Raw genomic sequence first — 19,048 nt, forward strand, 5'->3', positions numbered from 1 at the left:
GCGACTGAACTGACTGATACTATACTATAATGTGAAGATACCATAAATAATTAACACATTTTCTTGTTTATTGAATGCTACAGTTTCTATTATTCTCTATTATAGGTAATGCCATGGTAAATACTCTTCTATTGTGACTTAATGTGCATATGGGCACGGGATTCTTTAGGACCAAGAGTATTGGGTATTATGTGAGGAGAATGTTTCCTGGGTGTAAGGAATGTTTCTATTTATCTTTATAGTTGTTTCCAAATTCTTCCTCAAAGTGTTTACAAAATAGGGCAATGCATCCTTCAGACTTGTATGAGATTTACTGTTGCTCTACAGTCTTGCAGAAACTTCATCACACTTTTAAATTTTGCCCATATAATCATTGCTAAATAATATATTATGATTATTTAATTTACATTTCCCATTTAATTAGAACATTTTGAACATACCTTAAATTTGTACTTTCTATTTAAGTTTTGTTTTTAACTTTACCCATTGTTCTATTTGATTATTTTTTCTCTTATCGATTAGTGAGAACTTTTTATATGTTATAGATATTATTCTTTATGTACATTGCAAATATAGTCTTATAGTCTTTGTAGTACTATTTCTAAATCAGAAATTTTAAATTTTATCAAAACCAAATTTAACTTACTTTATAAGATGTGTTTTTTCTGTCTTGTAAATGTAACTTAGAACATAGTTATTTCTTCTATTTTAATGTTTTAATGCTTTGATTTTTATACTTAAGTTTTTATTTCACTGGGGATGTCCTATATGGCATGTGATCTAATAGATTTTCCTACACTGAAAGCCATAATATTTTAGTCAGCTTTTGCCCCAGTGATTTGTTGTATGACTTTGTTTTGTTTTCAATTTCAATTTCCCATAGATTCTGAAATTTTGCTGATTTCCATTAGTCTATTAATCCAATCCTGAGTAGATACCACACTTTCTTAATTGATCTCATGTTGTAATATTTTAACTTGACAATCATAATGAGAAGTGGTCTGTTTCTCATGTGTACTGCATGTCTATAGTACTTATAGTAGCAAAGACTCAGACTGATGGAGCAGTCATCATACTGTAACACCATTATTATTTTTCCTCTCAGATCTTCTTCATCTTTGCATTTTTCAGATCAAACAACAAGCCCATCAGCTATTCCTACTGAAATAGTTAGTTCATTGCTGTTAAAGCAGATTGCCCTCTTTCTATATCTATTAATTTTTTCCTAAAAAGCCTAAGTGAGGTTTTTGCTCTGATCCATGAGCACAAACATCTCCATTTGCTTGAGGGTCTGTCTGCCAATGCAAGAAACATTAGAGACACAGGTTCAGTCCCTGAATGGGGAATATCCCCTGGAGGAGGGCATGGCAACCCACTCCAGTATTCTTGCCTGGAAAATCCCATAGACAGAGGAGACTGGCAGGCTACAGTCCATAGGGTCACAAAGAGTCAGACAAGACTGATGAGATGTGGCATGTACATACTAAGAATCAAACGTTGCTAGATAGATTGAATATCCTGGGGATTTGCAATATTGAACAAGTATCATCTGTCTAGAGTACTGAAAAAATAATGCCAGGGAGGAGGGCATTATTTTTAATCGTGATCTGACACAATCAGATTAAGATCAGAAAAAACTAATTTGTAAATGTGGATGTCTCATAGAAATGGAACCTAAGAAGTGGCTAAACCAGACCAGCTTTTATACTTTTTAGACAAAATAATGAAAACTATTTGAGAAAAGGAGATCAGTCCTGGGTGTTCATTGGAAGGACTGATGTTGAAACTGAAGCTCCAATACTTTGGCCACATGATGTGAAGAGCTGACTCATTTGAAAAGACCCTGATGCTGGGAAAGACTGAGGGCAGGAAGAGAAGGGGACGACAGAGGGTGAGATGGTTGGATGGCATCACAGACTCGATGGACACGGGTTTGGGTGAACTCCAGGAGTTGGTGATGGACAGGGAGGCCTGGTGTGCTGTGGTTCATGGAGTCACAAAGAGTCGGACCCAACTGAATGACTGAACTGAACTGAACTGTGTTGAGACTTAGGCTTTGGGTGCTTAATTAGTGAAGAAGCTGAACAGAGTTTGGGTTTGTGATAGTAAATTAATAAAGAACAAGTAATAAGTTTTACTTATATAGGCTTCTCAGACCAGAATTCCTTGTCTCTGACAATAAGGATGCTTCTCTACCTCCTTACATAGGGAGATGCCTGCAGGTGGGAGATTTATTTCATGCTCTCACAGGAACAAAAGAATATCAGTCTGCCCTTTTTGCACTAACAGTTTCTTAAATAACTTTAATTAAAATAGTCAATATACCATTTGGCAACATGCTTTGAGCCCCAACAACATCCTAATATGTAACTCTGTATGTGTATGTTTAGTGGGCTCTATAGAAGGACAGTAATATATATATAGACTGTGGTAGGAAATTAGGAGAAATGTTCAACCTGGTCTCGAAGTTTTCTTTCTCATGTTCAGTGGTGTTCATAATTTGGTTACATCAGTAGGGGTGAAAGTTACAATCAGGCATGGAAAAGTAAATCTTTTTATTAGGGAGAATATACAAAAGGCAAAAACATTTGGTAGTATATTCCCTGACAGATATAGTAACAGTCATGAAGCCTGTAGAGCACTGCTAAAATATTTATTTGACATTTATTAAGCAGAGTTTAATGGTAGTGACATTTTAATCTAATTCATCAGTTTAATAGTTTTCGTGAAAATGCTCCATTTATTTAGATGTTCTATGTGTCTTTCCTATTCTCACTAATCATTTTTGCTCATTTGCTATTGATGTAGGTTGTTTTGAAATAGTGCATTAGAATCAGAAGAATATAACTTCAGAAAGCATTATCATTAAAAACCTATCTAGATTAAGATGTAGTAAGTAATTATAATTTTACAGGATTATTTTTTCATTTGTCTCTGTGACGGTAAATCATTAGGACTGGGAAACCATCCGTATAGATCTATAGATACTCGCCAGAGGTCATCTTTGGAAACATAATCATACATTATTATGAAGCCCCAATTTATAATGAGTTTTCTTCTAAAAAAAATCTTTAGTAGTAATCTCTTCTGATGAACATGATAGATCTGATAATCATCAAGGGAGTTTTTTAGCTTCAAATTTCTTTACCAAATCAGTAGAATCCTTAGGATGAAATAAGTAGACAAATGATGTTGTTCTGCTCCTTGAGGGTAGATATTTTGTACCTGATGTGTTTCTAGTGCTAATCTAAATTCAGCTCTCTAAATTAACAAGTAATCAATCAGTAAGATTGTGCTTTGAAGATCTGAGCTTGTACAGATTTTTATTTCTGCTGTGTTTTCACTACCTGTGTAGAGGATGGTTGAAGACATATACCTGTCTTTCTGCCTAGGAGGACCTCAAAAATGGCCATAAGGAGGAAGAGAAGATTCTTTAATATGAATTTAACTAATGTGAATATTATATGATAAACAAAATTTTGTGGCACTATTAATTTCTGACAGCTTTTTGAGAACTTCATCTAGTACAATTGTTCTACTTTGAGGAAGTACTGCTTTGTATTCATCCTAGATAAATTGCTTCTGAAGGAAATTGTGGGGAAAAAAGAAAATGGAAGCCATAGACTTTGAAAAAATATTTGTAATATGTGGATTTGACAAAGAAATTATGTCTAGAATATAGAAAGAACTCTTATAATTGAGTAATATGGAGATGACCCAACAAAAATACTAGATAAAATGGAAAAGTAGTACAGTCACTATGGAGAATAGTGTGGAGGTTCCTTAAAAAACTAGAAATAGAACTGCTATACAACCCAGCAGTTCATACACACTGAAGAAACCAGAATTGAAAGAGACACGTATACCCCAAAGCTCATCACAGCACTGTTTATAATAACCAGGACATGGAAGCAATCTAGATCCATTGGAAGACAAATGGATAAGAAAGCTGTTGGCACATGTACAAAATTGAACATTACTCATCCATTGAAAAGAATGCATTTGAATCAGTTCTAAAGAGGTGGATGAAACTGGAGCCTATTTTTCAGAGTGAAGTAAGTCAGAATGAAAAACACCAATACAGTATACTAACACATATATATGGAATTTAGAAAGATGGTAACGATGACCCTATATGTGAGACATCAAAAGAGACACAGATCTAAAGAACAGTCTTTTGGACTTTGTGAGAGAAGGCAAGGGTGGGATGATTTGAGCGAATAGCATTGAAACATGTATATCATCATATGTGAAACAGATCGCCAGTCCAGGTTCGATGCATGAGACAGGGTGCTCAGGGCTGGTGCACTGGGATAACCCTGAGGAATGGGATGGGGAGGGAGGTGAGAGAGGGTTCAGGATGGGAAACACGTGTACACTCATGGCTGATTCATGTCTATGTATGGCAAAAAATATTTCAATATTATAATTAGCCTCCAATTAAAATAAATAAATTAATTTTAAAAAAGAATACTAAAACACACACACACACACACAAATAGTAGATAAAATGGAAATTCCCTGATGGTTCATTGGTGAGGACTCTTTTGATATTACTGTTTTAGCCCAAGTTCAATCTCTCTTCAAGGAAGTACGAACCTGCAAGCTGTGTGGTGTGGCAAAAAAAACCCAAAAAACAAACAAACAAAAAACTGGATAAAATGTTTGAGCAGATGCTTCACAGGAAATGATATATGAATGTTCAATAAGTACATGAAAAAAGTTATCAACAACATAGATACTAGTGTGTCTTCAGAAAAGGGCAATTGGTTATGAAGTACCATTATATGATAGCCTTGACCATAGAGCCACTCTGTAGAAACAATATTATTAGTACCCAGGATTTCTTGAGTGTAAACAGATAACCATGATTACAAAATTCTCATTGTAATATAAATTAAACAGCAGGCTACTCATTTAAATGAAAAATACTGCCATCAGGTAAAATAGACATCAAGCGGTCTAGTGTTATTCTATATAGAAGAGAAATTTTCACGTGAAGTTAAATTATCAAAATTTTAAAGCAGTGCAAGATAAATTACTGATGGAATATGGATATTAAAGATCTTCAAACTTTGTCTCTAGATTTCTTGTCCCCATAACAAGGATAGATATGCTAGGTAGGTTTTTTTTTTCCATCTTGCCCAATGAGGAAATTTCTTTCCTCAATTATGTTTTGGTAGATTTTCCCAGGATCCTGTGGCCTCCTGATAAATGCTTAACCAACTTACTCTTGAGGAAAAAAATCTGAATTTTTAGTGTTTGCTGATTTCCGTGGTGTATATATTATCACCATGGCCAACTTCAAGTATAGATATTGGTACAGATGATTGCACATCTAGGAAGAGATGTGCACTGCCCAGATCTCACAACTCAGCTCCAGCTGCTTGTCAAACCACTGCAATGTCTACCTTTTAGGTACAGCTCTGTAAGTCTCCTCTATTTAAAAATGATTATTCTACTGAGGGATATTTTCTTTAAATATATTAAATATATACATTATGATCATATCTTAATCTTTTGAATCTTAAGATGACTTTTTAAATTTTTTCTGATCTCTCATATCCTCCTTCTACAGTTTAATTTTCAGAAGTACTTAGTTTCAAGTTGTTGGGGAGTCCTTGACAATTTATTCCATGGATTTTCTACTCCAGATTTCTATGCTGTTTTCCTAAAACTACCTACATCAGAATCTCTGAGAAAGGGGACTTAGAATCAGCATGTTGATAAATTCCTTCAGAGAAAGATTGTTAAACTTTGAGAATTTCTGTTCTAAAAGACCTGCCTTTTCCTTGAAGATAAGTCTATTTTAACACAAGGTGGATGAAAAAATGTAGTCAAAATAGAAGTGGATAATGAGAGAGTAAGTGATGGTGAGAAGTTCTTTTGGGGGTGCTCATGAAAGTGTAATCTTGATGGATGTGGCTTTGTTGAATACTTATAGAAAATTTTATTTTCTCTAGTTTTGTTATCTAGTAAACAGATGATTTATGGTGGTAGTTCTCAATCATCAGGTATACCACTATCCCCTGGTGAGATTAAATTTGTATGTAATTGCTTCACATGATGCTACTAAGCAGCCAGGTTTGAGAATCACTTCCAGCAAGAATCCCAAATTTTCTTAATTCATGACACTCACGATACTTTTTTCCTAGAACCCCTTTGTCAATAAACAAAACAAAACACCTGAGAGTTATGTTAGAGTATTAAGTGTCTTAATAAATTCCTAGTGTCTTAATACATATTTACATGTCAACAACTTAATAGTAGTTTGAACAAGTAACTGCTGAAAAGAAGTTGAAAGAATAAAATAATATTTCTACTACTTTTTTTTTGTTGTTGTTGAGTAACTTCAGTTCAAGTCAGTCGCTCAATCGTGTCCGACTCTTTGTGACCCCATGAATCGCAGCACGCCAGGCTCCCTGTCCATCACCAACTCCTGGAGTTCACTCAGACTCACGTCTATCGAGTCAGTGATTCCATCCAGCCATCTCATCCTGGGTCGTCCCCTTCTTCTCCTATCCCAACCCCTCCCAGCATCAGAGTCTTTTCCAATGAGTCAACTCTTCACATGAGGTAGCCAAAGTACTGGAGTTTCAGCTTCAGCATCCTTCCTTTCAAAGAAATCCCAGGGCTGATCTCCTTCAGAATGGACTGGTTGGATCTCCTTGCAGTCCAAGGGACTCTCAAGACTCTTCTCCAACACCACAGTTCAAAAGCATCAATTCTTTAGTGCTCGGCCTTCTTCACAGTCCAACTCTCACATCCATACATGACCACAGGAAAAACCATAGCCCAGCCCTGGGATTTCTTTGGAAGGAATGATACTAAAGCTGAAACTCCAGTACTTTGGACACCTCATGTGAAGAGTTGACTCACTGGAAAAGACTCTGATGCTGGGAGGGATTGGGGGCAGGAGGAGAAGGGGATGACAGAGGATGAGATGGCTAGATGGGCATCACTGACTCGATGGACGTGAGTCTGAGTGAACTCCGGGAGTTGGTGATGAACAGGGAGGCCTGGCGTACTGCAATTCATGGGGTCGCAAAGAGTCGGACACGACTGAGCGACTGAACTGAACTGAACTAGACGGACCTCAGTCGGCAAAGTAATGTCTCTGCTTTTGAACATGCTATCTAGGTTGGTCATAACTTTTCTACCAAGGAGTAAGCATCTTTTAATTTCATGGATGCAATCACCATCTGCAGTGATTTTTGAGCCCCAAAAAATAAAGTCTGACACTGTTTCCACTGTTTCCCCATCGATTTCCCATGAAGTGATGGGACCGGATGCCATGATCTTCATTTTCTGAATGTTGAGCTGTAAGCCAACTTTTTCACTCTCCTCTTTCACTTTCATCAAGAGGCTTTTTTAGTTCCTCTTCACTTTCTGCCACTTTCTGCCAAGGGTGGTGTCATCTGCACATCTGAGGTTATTGATATTTCTCTTGGTAATCTTGATTCCAGCTTGTGTTTCTTCCAGTCCAGCATTTCTAATGATGTACTCTGCATATAAGTTAAATAAGCAGGGTGAAAATACAGTCCTGTCCAACTCTTTGTGACCCCTTGGACTACAGCACGCCAGATCTCCTTGTCCTTCACTATGTCTGGGAGTCTGCTCAAACTCAACTGCATTGGGTCGATGAGATGGATCCAACCATCTCATCATCAATAGCTTCCTTTTCCTCCTGCCCTCAATATTTCCCAGCATCAGGGTCTTTCCTAATTAGTCATCTCTTCCCATCAGGTGGCCAAAATATTGGAGTTTCAGCTTCAGCATCCGTCCTTCCAATGAGTGTTCAGAACTGGTCTCCTTTAGGATGGACTGGTTGGATCTCCTTGCTGTCCAAGGGACCCTCAAGAGTCTTCTCCAAAACCACAGTTCAAAAGCCTCAATTCTTTGGCACTCAGCCTACCTCATGGTCCAACTCTCACATGCATACGTGACTACTGGAGAAACCATAGCTTTGACTAGATGGACCTTTGTCAGCAAACTGATGTCTCTTCTTTTTAACACATTGTCTAGTTTTCTCATAGCTTTCCTTCCAAGGAACAAGCATATTTTAATTTCATGGCTGCAGTCACCATCTGCAGTGATTTTGGAGCCCAAGAAAATAAAGTCTGTCATTGTTTCCATTGTTTCCTCATTGTTTCCCCATCCATTTGCCATGAAGTCTTGAGACTGCATACCATGATTAATGTTTTGAATGCTGAGTCTTAAGCCAGCTTTTTCACTCTCCTCTTTCACCTACACCAAGAGGCTCTTTATTTTCTTAAATAACCCAAATTGTTGACTGATGTGATGTGTGCACCTTGTGAGTAATGTGCAACTCCTAGGAAGCTGGATTCAGATTGGAGATCTCAATTCTTTTATCCTATTCCACACTGATTTTCTCACCGTACTTGCCTTTGAAGCAATTAGTTAATTTCTATCTTTGGAAAGAGATGATGTCATTGAAAGAAATACAGCATGATCATGAGCTGGTAGTTTTTCTAGCTCTTAAAAACTTAAAATATCACAGAGTATTCTTTGTGGCTCTCTAGGGCTCCTTGGCACTTTATTTGGAAACCAGAGACTTATAGAGCAAATTCTATGAGAATAGCCAGAGCAAATTTTAGAATTTCAAAATAGTGATAAAAGAAAAAGAATTTGATGAGAGTCAGGGTTGCTTGTAAAGTTTTTATTTTCTAAATTTTTCAGTCATGGAAAGGAAAGTGTTGTTAATGATGATTTAAAAAAACAATAACTGACCTTCAACGGGAACTAGCAATGTACTAATCACTATATTTTATAATTTTCCTGATTAAATTTTAGTAACAAATGTAAGAAGTAGGTACAATTATCCTTAGTTTTTACTTATGAAACTGGAGACTTAGAGCTTTACTTATTTCCAGACTAGTAAGTGGCACAGATGGAGAGGGTAGGTGATTTGTATATGAATTCATCTAGATAGGAATCTGACTTAATCATGAGAAATAGAATTGGTGGCTTCTCTGCGGCATCAAGATAAGTAGGGAAGTCAAAAAGTAAAGCAGTGAGAAAACAAAAAATTCCTGGCATAGATACTCTTCTTATAGAAGTGTAGGAAAATGCGAATTGCAAATCCCACTAATTTGGAGGTGCATGTATGTGAGTGCACATGGGCATGTACACAGACATGGAAATACATGCATACTTACATAATGACTAGATATTACACCTATACATTCATAATGATCAGATATTCAGCTAGGATAATGTCCAATTGAAAATGAGGATTATAAGAGGCAAAACAGTGTAAAACTGAATGTTAGAGGGGAGAAGATAGCTGACAGTAGGGGCAGAGAAGGGAGGGAAGAGGACAGACAGCAGCTCCTGTCATCTTGCATCTTCCCCAAACTGTCTATCACCATCGCCCTTTACTTGCAGTATTAAAATTCTTAAATGTCTCTCTTGAGTTAGCCTCTGTCTCAAGCATACTGTTAAATTTTAACACAAAGGTTTTGAACTAAGGACTTTGCTTTGCTCTTAAAAATACCCCTTTCTTCTAGGGAGCTGTATGTTACTTCACACGTGTTAGGTTGGATTCCAGAGATAAAAGGGGCAGAATTCTTGTGTTGCCTGTGTACTGTTGAAAGCCTGTAATGACAAGTGCTCATTTGTATCTGTGAAGGAATATCAGAAAATAAAAAAAGGCAGGTCAGAAATATAAGCGTATACACTTTAATTAAATCAATTAAGACCACCCAGGGCCTTTGTTTTAAAGTATCTCTGTTTGTCTGTCATTTGACTTGAAAGTCACAAAAAGTAACATGTTGTTAACTCTCCCCACTCCATTTCTTCCCTCTTTTCACCCCAAAGATATTATCTTAATCATTAGCCTACTGGGACATATTGCTGCTGCTGCTGCTGCTGCTGCTGCTGCTGCTGCTGCTGCTAAGTCGCTTCAGTCATGTCTGACTCTGTGCGAACCCTTAGACAGCAGCCCACCAGGCTCCCCCATCCCTGGGATCCTCCAGGCAAGAATAATGGAGTGGGTTGCCATTGCCTCCTCTGATTGGGACATGTTAGGCCTCATTTATATGGGAAATGGACCCATTTCTAAGAACCTTGAGATGCTTCTTTTGGCACTTTCCTGTATTCTCTCCCAAGCTTCATCCTGTCTTCACTTCTTAAATGAATGACTTTTTGTACTTATTTACCCCTTGATTTTAGGCTTCCTAAAGCCTAAAATGGTGGCTCAGAGAGCAAAGAATCTGCCTACAATGAAGGAGACCTGGGTTTGGGAAGATCCCCTGGAGGAGGGCATGGCAAACTACTCCAGTATTCTTGCCTAGAGAATCCCCATGGACAGAGGAGCCTGGCAGGCTACAGTTCATGGGGTCACAAAAAGTTGGACATGACTGAGTGACTAAGCATTCATCCCTTGATTTAATGAGCACAATCCCTCCATGTGACAATTATATAATAAACATGTTTTGAATGAATTAATAAAATCTACCCTTTATAGAAGTATTGTTGTTCAGTTACTAAATCATCTCTGATTCTTTGAGACCCCTTGGACTGCAGTATGCCAGGCTTCCCTGTCCTTCATTATCTCCCAGAGCTTGCTCAAACTCAAGTCCTTTGAGTTGCTGATGCTTAACCATCTCTTCCTTTGCTGACTTCTTGCTGCTCACTTGGGCTTTCCTAATAGCTTGATTGGTAAAGAATCCATCTGCAATGCAGGTTGTATTCCTGGGTTGGGAAGATCCACTGGAGAAAGAATAGGCTAAACACTCCAGTATTCTTGGGCTTCCTTTGTGGCTCAGCTGGTAAAAAATCTGCCTGCAATGTAGGAAACCTGGGTTCAATCCCTGGGCTGGGAAGATCCCTTGGAGAAGGGAAAGGCTATCCACTCCAGTATTCTGGCCTAGAGAATCCCATGGACTGTATAGTCCATGGGGTTGCAAAGAGTCAGACATGACTGAGCAACTTTCACTTCACTTCACTTCACTTCGCTTTTTGCTTGTAGTCTTTCCCAGCATCAGAATTGTTTCCACTGAGTTGGTTCTTTGCATCCAGTGGCCAAAGTATTAGAGTTTCAGTGTCATCATCAGTCTTTCCAGTGAATATTCAGGGTTGATTTCCTTGAGGATTAACTGGTTGATCTCCTTGTAATCTGAAGGACTCTTAAGATCTTCTGCAGCAACACAATTTGAGAGGATCAGTTCTTTGGCACTCAGTCTTTTTATGGTGCAACTCTGACATCTGCACATGACTGCTGGGAAAAAGGACTATACAGACCTTTGTCAGCAAAATGATATCTCTGCTTTCTAATACACTGTCAAGATTTATCATAGCTATTCTTCCAAGGAGCAAGCATCTTTTAATTTCATGACTGCAGTCACTATTTGCAGTGATTTCAAAGCCCAAGAAAATAAAATCTGTCACTGCTTCCACTGTTTCCTCTTCTATTTGCCATGAAGTGATGGAACCAGATGTATAGTTGTATTCTGTTGTCTAACTAAGATTTTGGATCTGATCCCATCAGTTCAGTTCAGTCGTTCAGTCACGTCCGACTCTTTGCGACCCCATGAATTGCAGCATGCCAGGCCTCCCTGTCCATCACCAGCTCCCAGAGTTCACTCAGACCCACCTCCATCGAGTCAGTGATGCTATCCAGCCATTTCATCCTCTGTCGTCCCCTTCTTCTCCTGCCCCCAGTCCCTCCCAGCATCAGAGTCTTTTCCAATGAGTCAACTCTTCGCATGAGGTGTCCAAAGTACTGAGGTTGGAGTTTTAGCTTCAGCATCATGCCCTCCAAAGAAATCCCAGGGAATTGATCAAACTCACTTCATGATCAAACTCACTGATCCCATCACTTCATGGCAAATAGATTGGGAAACAATGGAAACAGTGACACTGTATTTTCTTGGGCTCTAAGATCAGTGAAGATGGTGACTGCAGCCATGAAATTAAAAGATGCTTGATCATTGGAAGAAAATCTATGACAAGTTTAGACAGCATATCGAAAAGCAGAGATGTTACTTGGCTAACAATTTTCCATCTAGTCAAAGCTATGGTTTTTCGAGTAGTCATGTTTGGATGTGAAAGTTTGACCATAAAGAAAGCTGAGCACCAAAGAATTGATGCTTTTGAACTGCGGTGTTGGAAAAGACTCTTGAGGGTCCCTCGAACTGCAAGGAGATCAAACCAGTCAACTGTAAAGGAAATCAGTCCTGAATATTCATTTGAAGGATTGATGCTGAAGATGAAGCTCCAGGACTTTGGCCACATGATACAAAGAATTGACTCATTGGAAAAGGCCCTGATGCTAGGAAAGATTAAAGGCAGGAGGAGCACGGAACAAAAGAGGGTGAGATGGTTGGATGTCATTACCGACTTGATGGACTTGCGTTTGATCAAGCTCTGGGAAGCACAGGGAAGCCTGGTGTGCTGCAGTCCATGGGTCATAAAGAGTTAGATACAATTGAGCAACTGAACTGAACTGATTGTCTAAATATAATAGTTCACATAGTGTATCTTAAGTTACAACTCTTTAATTGAGCATCTTCAGGTCAGATTTATGCTGCTTAAATTACAGAATTTAATAATACAGTACAGAATTATATAATAACTATTGAAATAATTGTCTAACAAGTTCTCTTTCTTCGGTATATCAGCCTCTCTGATCTTCATGCTTGAATCAACTTATCTTAACAACAAGTGCTGAGTAACTCAGTCTACTCTGCACTCCAGCTGCAATTGACTATTTTCTGTGCTATTCTCTAAGTCTGGGAATTTCACTCTGCTTTCTGTTATCACCTGTTGAATCCCTCTTCTACCTGGAAAGTCAGTGTAGACATGCTCTTGTAGGGGAGGAAAAATAATTTTCCCTCAGCCTTTTTAGGTTCTTGGCTGACATCCCCATATAATAAAAAGAAAGATTTGCCAAAGAAAAACTGAAGTTTAATAACATGACTCTTTCCTGTATGCATGGGAGATACCCAGGAAAAGGCCCAAGTCATCACCTTAAATACCATCTCAAGTTAAGAACAAAAGATGTTGAGTGGAGGAAATAGCTAGTTGTAGGAGGTCATTAACTAGGGCACAATAAACAAATCAGTTTCTAAGGCAGATTTAAGTTCTTGTTCTCTCCATTAATGAGTTTCTAGAGATTTAGACATTCTCCTCTTTCTAATACAGAAAGACACCTTCACAAATGAATATTTTCCTTATAAATGTTAATGTTTCTTACAAAAATGTAACTTCTACTTTTTCAGAGCTTCTCTTCTCTGCCTTTTTTTTTTTTTTTTTTAATAACCAGGTCAAAACAGTTCTTATGGTAAAGAAGCATATTTTATGATGGAGTATTCTACTCCCATTCACTCTTCCTCTTAGCCTCCACTGATCTATGTGGTTTGAATTATTCTTTTATTTTACTATCAAGAGGCCTTGCTTTGATATTTCACAGACCATTTGTTTTGCTTTTCCTGTGAATGGTTTTTTGCATAGGAGTTAAAATCTTTGTTGAATGTTCTGTTGCTCACTGTTAAGTGGAGTATAAGTCATTTAATTTCCAATTTTGTTTCATTTAATATGACTTAAATCATTACTATTTGAAGTAATTCTTTGTAGTCTAAGGCTCTCCTGGTGGCTAGACAGTAAAGAATCCGCATGAAATGCAGGAAACCCAGGTCTGATCCCTGCTGTAGGAAGATCCCCTGGAGAAGGAAATGATAACCCACTCCAGTATTCCTGCCTGGAGAATCCCATGGACAGAGGAACCTGGTGGACTGTATTCCATGGACAGAGTTGGATATGACTGAACAAATTTCACTTTCAATTTGATAGTCTAAGTGGAGAAAAATTATGAGAACATGCCTGATTCTGAAGGCATCAGTGTGGCATCAATCTGATGCTAGATTCTACTTTTCTCTCAAGGACTAATGAAAGCTAACTTTTTGTAAAGGTAGTATTATCCACTGCTTTTTTTGTTTGTTTTTGTTTTGTTTTTCCCTCATATATGTTGAAGGTGGGCAAAGTATCTTACCACCAAATATGTCAATTTGGCATATTGATTACTTTAAATTAAAGTTACTTAAGAAAAAACAGGTACAGTAAGGACATTCTGATTCTCCTTTGTTTGCCTGAAAGCTAAAAATAAATCTCACATGTAAAAGGTATTCTCTGCTTACCAGGAAGTAAAAAGACATTCTTATCTAGAGCCAGAGAATTCAAGGCTAAGAAAACTGTCACTCCTTCGCTAATTAGCTACCTAAGACCCAAACTCTTTTATTTTGTGAATTCTTTACAACTATTTTTGTCTAAAAAGTGTAAAGCCTGCCTGCTTCACTCACTTCTTTGAACCTCATAACTTTGGGGATACTGTAAATACAAAATTAAATTTGTTTCTCTTTGGTTAATCTGTCTTGAATGTGAATGTGAAGTCACTCAATCATGTCCAACTCTCTGCGATCCCATGGACTGTAGCCTACTAGGCTCCTCTGTCTATGGGATTTTCCAGGTAATAGTACTGGAGTGGATTGCCATTTTCTTCTCCAAAGGATCTTGCCAACCCAGGGATCAAACCCAGGTCTCCTGTATTGTAGATAGACCCTTTACCATCTGAGTCACCAGGAAAGTCTAATCTGTCTTACATCTATTTAATTTTTAGATTGACCAAACAACCTAGATGGGAAGAAAGAAAATGTGTTCCTCCCCTACAGTCAATTATTGTTGTTGTTGGTTAGTTACTAAGTCTTATCTGACTCTTTTGTGACCCTGCTAGGCTCTTCTGTCCACGGAATTTTCCAAGCAAAGATACTGGAGGGGGTTTCTGTTCCCTTCTCCAGGGAATCTTCCAAACTCAGGGATCAAACCATGTCTCTTGCATTGGCAGATAGATTTTCTACCACTGAAACACCAGAAAAACTCACAATATGTTACATATGTACATACATAGGGGCTTCCCTGATAGCTCAGTTGATAAAGAATCTGCCTGCAATGCAGGAGACTCCAGGTCGATTCCTGGGTCAGGAAGATCTTCTGGAGAAGGGATAGGCTACCACTCCAGTATTCTTGGGCTTCCCTTGTGTCTCAGATGGTGGAGAATACACCTGCAATGTGGGAGGCCTAGGTTTGATCCCTGGGTTGGGAAGATCCCCTGGAAAGGGAAAAGGCTACCCACTCCAATATTTGGGCCTATGGCAAAATTACAGCTATAGCCTCTCAGCTCTGAAGAACGAAGAGGTGGGGGAAAGGTCAATTCAGTCACTCAGTCGTGTCCAACTTTTTGCAAGCCAATGGACTGCAGCATGCCAGGCCCCCCTGTCCATAATCGACTCCCTGAGTTTACTCAACTTCAAATCTATTGAGTCGGTGATGCCATCCAACCATCTCATCCTCTGTCATCCCCTTCTCCTCCTGCCAATCTTTCCTAGTATCAGGGTCTTTTCAAATGAGTCAGCTCTTTGCATCAGGTGACCAAAGTATTGGAGTTTCAACTTCAGCATTAGTCCTTCCAATGAATATTCAGGACTAATATTCTTTATTATTTTTTTTTAAATTTTAGTTTTTTATTTTTAAATTTTAAAATCTTTAATTCTTACATGCATTCCCAAACATGAACCCCCCTCCCACCTCCCTCCCCATAACATCTTTCTGGGTCATCCCCATGCACCAGCCTCAAGCATGCTGCATCCTGCGTCAGACATAGACTGGCGATTCCATTCACATGATAGTATACATGTTAGAATGTCATTCTCCCAAATCATCCCACCCTCTCCCTCTCCCTCTGAGTCCAAAAGTCCGTTATACACATCTGTGTCTCTTTCCCTGTCTTGCATACAGGGTCGTCATTGCCATCTTCCTAAATTCCATATATATGTGTTAGTATACTGTATTGGTGTTTTTCTTTCTGGCTTACTTCACTCTGTATAATCGGCTCCAGTTTCATCCATCTCATCAGAACTGATTCAAATGAATTCTTTTTAATGGCTGAGTAATACTCCATTGTGTATATGTACCACAGCTTTCTTATCCATTCATCTGCTGATGGACATCTAGGTTGTTTCCATGTCCTGGCTATTATAAACAGTGCTGCGATGAACATTGGGGTACATGTGTCTCTTTCCATTCTGGTTTCCTCGGTGTGTATGCCCAGAAGTGGGATTGCTGGGTCATAAGGTAGTTCTATTTGCAATTTTTTAAGGAATCTCCACACTGTTCTCCATAGTGGCTGTACTAGTTTGCATTCCCACCAACAGTGTAGGAGGGTTCCCTTTTCTCCACACCCTGTCCAGCATTTATTGCTTGCAGATTTTTGGATTGCAGCCATTCTGACTGGTGTGAAGTGGTACCACATTGTGGTTTTGATTTGCATTTCTCTAATAATGAGTGATGTTGAGCATCTTTTCATGTGTTTGTTAGCCATCCGTATGTCTTCTTTGGAGAAATGTCTATTTAGTTCTTTGGCCCATTTTTTGATTGGGTCGTTTATTTTTCTGGAATTGAGCTGCATAAGTTGCTTGTATATTTTTGAGATAATTTGTTTGTCAGTTGCTTCATTTGCTATTATTTTCTCCCATTCAGAAGGCTGTCTTTTCACCTTGCTTATATTTTCCTTTGTTGTGCAGAAGCTTTTAATTTTAATTAGATCCCATTTGTTTATTTTTGCTTTTATTTCCAGAATTCTGGGAGGTGGATCATAGAGGATCCTGCTGTGATTTATGTCTGAGAGTGTTTTGCCTATGTTCTCCTCTAGGAGTTTTATAGTTTCTGATCTTACATTTAGATCTTTAATCCATTTTGAGTTTATTTTTGTGTGCGGTGTTAGAAAGTGATCTAGTTTCATTCTTTTACAAGTGGTTGACCAGTTTTCCCAGCACCACTTGTTAAAGAGATTGTCTTTACTCCATTGTATATTCTTGCCTCCTTTGTCAAAGATAAGGTGTCCATATGTGTGTGGATTTATCTCTGGGCTTTCTATTTTGTTCCATTGATCTATATGTCTGTCTTTGTGCCAGTACCATACTGTCTTGATGACTGTGGCTTTGTAGTAGAGCCTGAAGTCAGGCAAGTTGATTCCTCCAGTTCCATTCTTCTTTCTCAAGATTGCTTTGGCTATTCGAGGTTTTTTGTATTTCCATACAAATCTTGAAATGATTTGTTCTAGTTCTGTGAAAAATGTGGCTGGTAGCTTGATAGGGATTGCATTGAATTTGTAAATTGCTTTGGGTAGTATACTCATTTTCACTATATTGATTCTTCCAATCCATGAACATGGTATATTTCTCCATCTATTAGTGTCCTCTTTGATTTCTTTCATCAGTGTTTTATAGTTTTCTATATATAGGTCTTTAGTTTCCTTAGGTAGATATATTCCTAAGTATTTTATTCTTTTCGTTGCAATGGTGAATGGAATTGTTTCCTTAATTTCTTTTCTACTTTCTCATTATTCGTGTATAGGAATGCAAGGGATTTCTGTGTGTTGATTTTATATCCTGCAACTTTACTATATTCATTGATTAGCTCTAGTAATTTTCTGGTGGAGTCTTTAGGGTTTTCCATGTAGAGGATCATGTCATCTGCAAACAGTGAGAGTTTTACTTCTTCTTTTCCAATTTGGATTCCTTTTATTTCTTTTTCTGCTCTGATTGCTGTGGCCAAAACTTCCAGAACTATGTTGAATAGTAGCGGTGAAAGTGGACACCCTTGTCTTGTTCCTGACTTTAGGGGAAATGCTTTCAATTTTTCACCATTGAGGATAATGTTTGCTGTGGGTTTGTCATAGATAGCTTTTATTATGTTGAGGTATGTTCCTTCTATTCCTGCTTTCTGGAGAGTTTTTATCATAAATGGATGTTGAATTTTGTCAAAGGCCTTCTCTGCATCTATTGAGATAATCATATGGTTTTTATTTTTCAATTTGTTAATGTGGTGAATTACATTGATTGATTTGCGGATATTGAAGAATCCTTGCATCCCTGGGATAAAGCCCACTAGAATGGACTGGTTGGATCTCCTTGCAGTCCAAGGGACTCTCAAGAGTCTTCTCCAACACCACAATTCAAAAGCATCAATTCTTCAGTACTCAGCTTTCTTTATAGTCCAACTCTCATATCCATACATGACTACTAGAAAAACCATAGCTTTGACTAGATGGACCTTTGTTGGCAGGTCAGTATGTATGTAATTTTGGTGAAGGGGATATTTGTGAAGATAAGCATACATTTTTGTTGAGAAGGTTGTTGCTAGTCATGAGGAACAGATGTCTCCAGTAATGATTCTAGTGCTTTTCTAGATTTGAGATGCAAGAAATTGGGTTCATAAAACCGCCTGGAATTATCTACCTGAAGGCCTGTTCTGCCAGTGTTTCCCAGAGGACAGAGTGACTCATTCCTGATCTCCATCTTGAATTCATTTCAGAGTGTGTTGAAGGTCAGTGAAGGCAGTGGCTAGTGACTTAATCCTTGTTAGAAGCAGATTCAAATGATCATTTTTAGTTGGCACGTCTGTTCCTGGAATAGAACTATCCCGAAGGGCTTCCTTGGTGGCTCAGATGATAAAGAACCTACTTGCAATGAAAGAGATCAGGATTCAGTCCCTGGGTCAGGAAGATCCCCTTGAGAAGGAAATGACAACCCATTCCAATATTCTCACCTGGGGAATCCCATGGACAGAAGAGCCTGAATAGCTATAATACATGGTGTCACAAAGAATCGGACATGACTGAACAGCTAACACTTACACTTTCCAGAGACATCTGTAATGAATAAGGGCTAAGTGTGGTGGGGAGAACATGGCAGAGCCTAGAGATCAGCCTGCCTTCTTGTCCCATTGTCTCTACCTGGCTCACCAAATATCTATTTACCAAATGTTTGTTTTTCCCCTCTCCCTCTGAATTGCCTTTCTCCACTTAGAAGTTCCAAACCACTACCCCTAACATATCCTTTGTCTGTAACTGAAAATAAAATAAGTGTTTAAAGTGAAGATTTCAGTCATTTCAGCAAGATATTTGATTTTCCTGGCTCTCTCCCATGAAAATATAGTGTTAGTCACTCAGTCCTGTTTGACTCTTTGCAAT

The sequence above is a fragment of the Ovis aries genome, chromosome 4 (assembly GCF_016772045.2).
Source record: "Ovis aries strain OAR_USU_Benz2616 breed Rambouillet chromosome 4, ARS-UI_Ramb_v3.0, whole genome shotgun sequence".
In the NCBI taxonomy this organism is placed as follows: domain Eukaryota; kingdom Metazoa; phylum Chordata; class Mammalia; order Artiodactyla; family Bovidae; genus Ovis; species Ovis aries.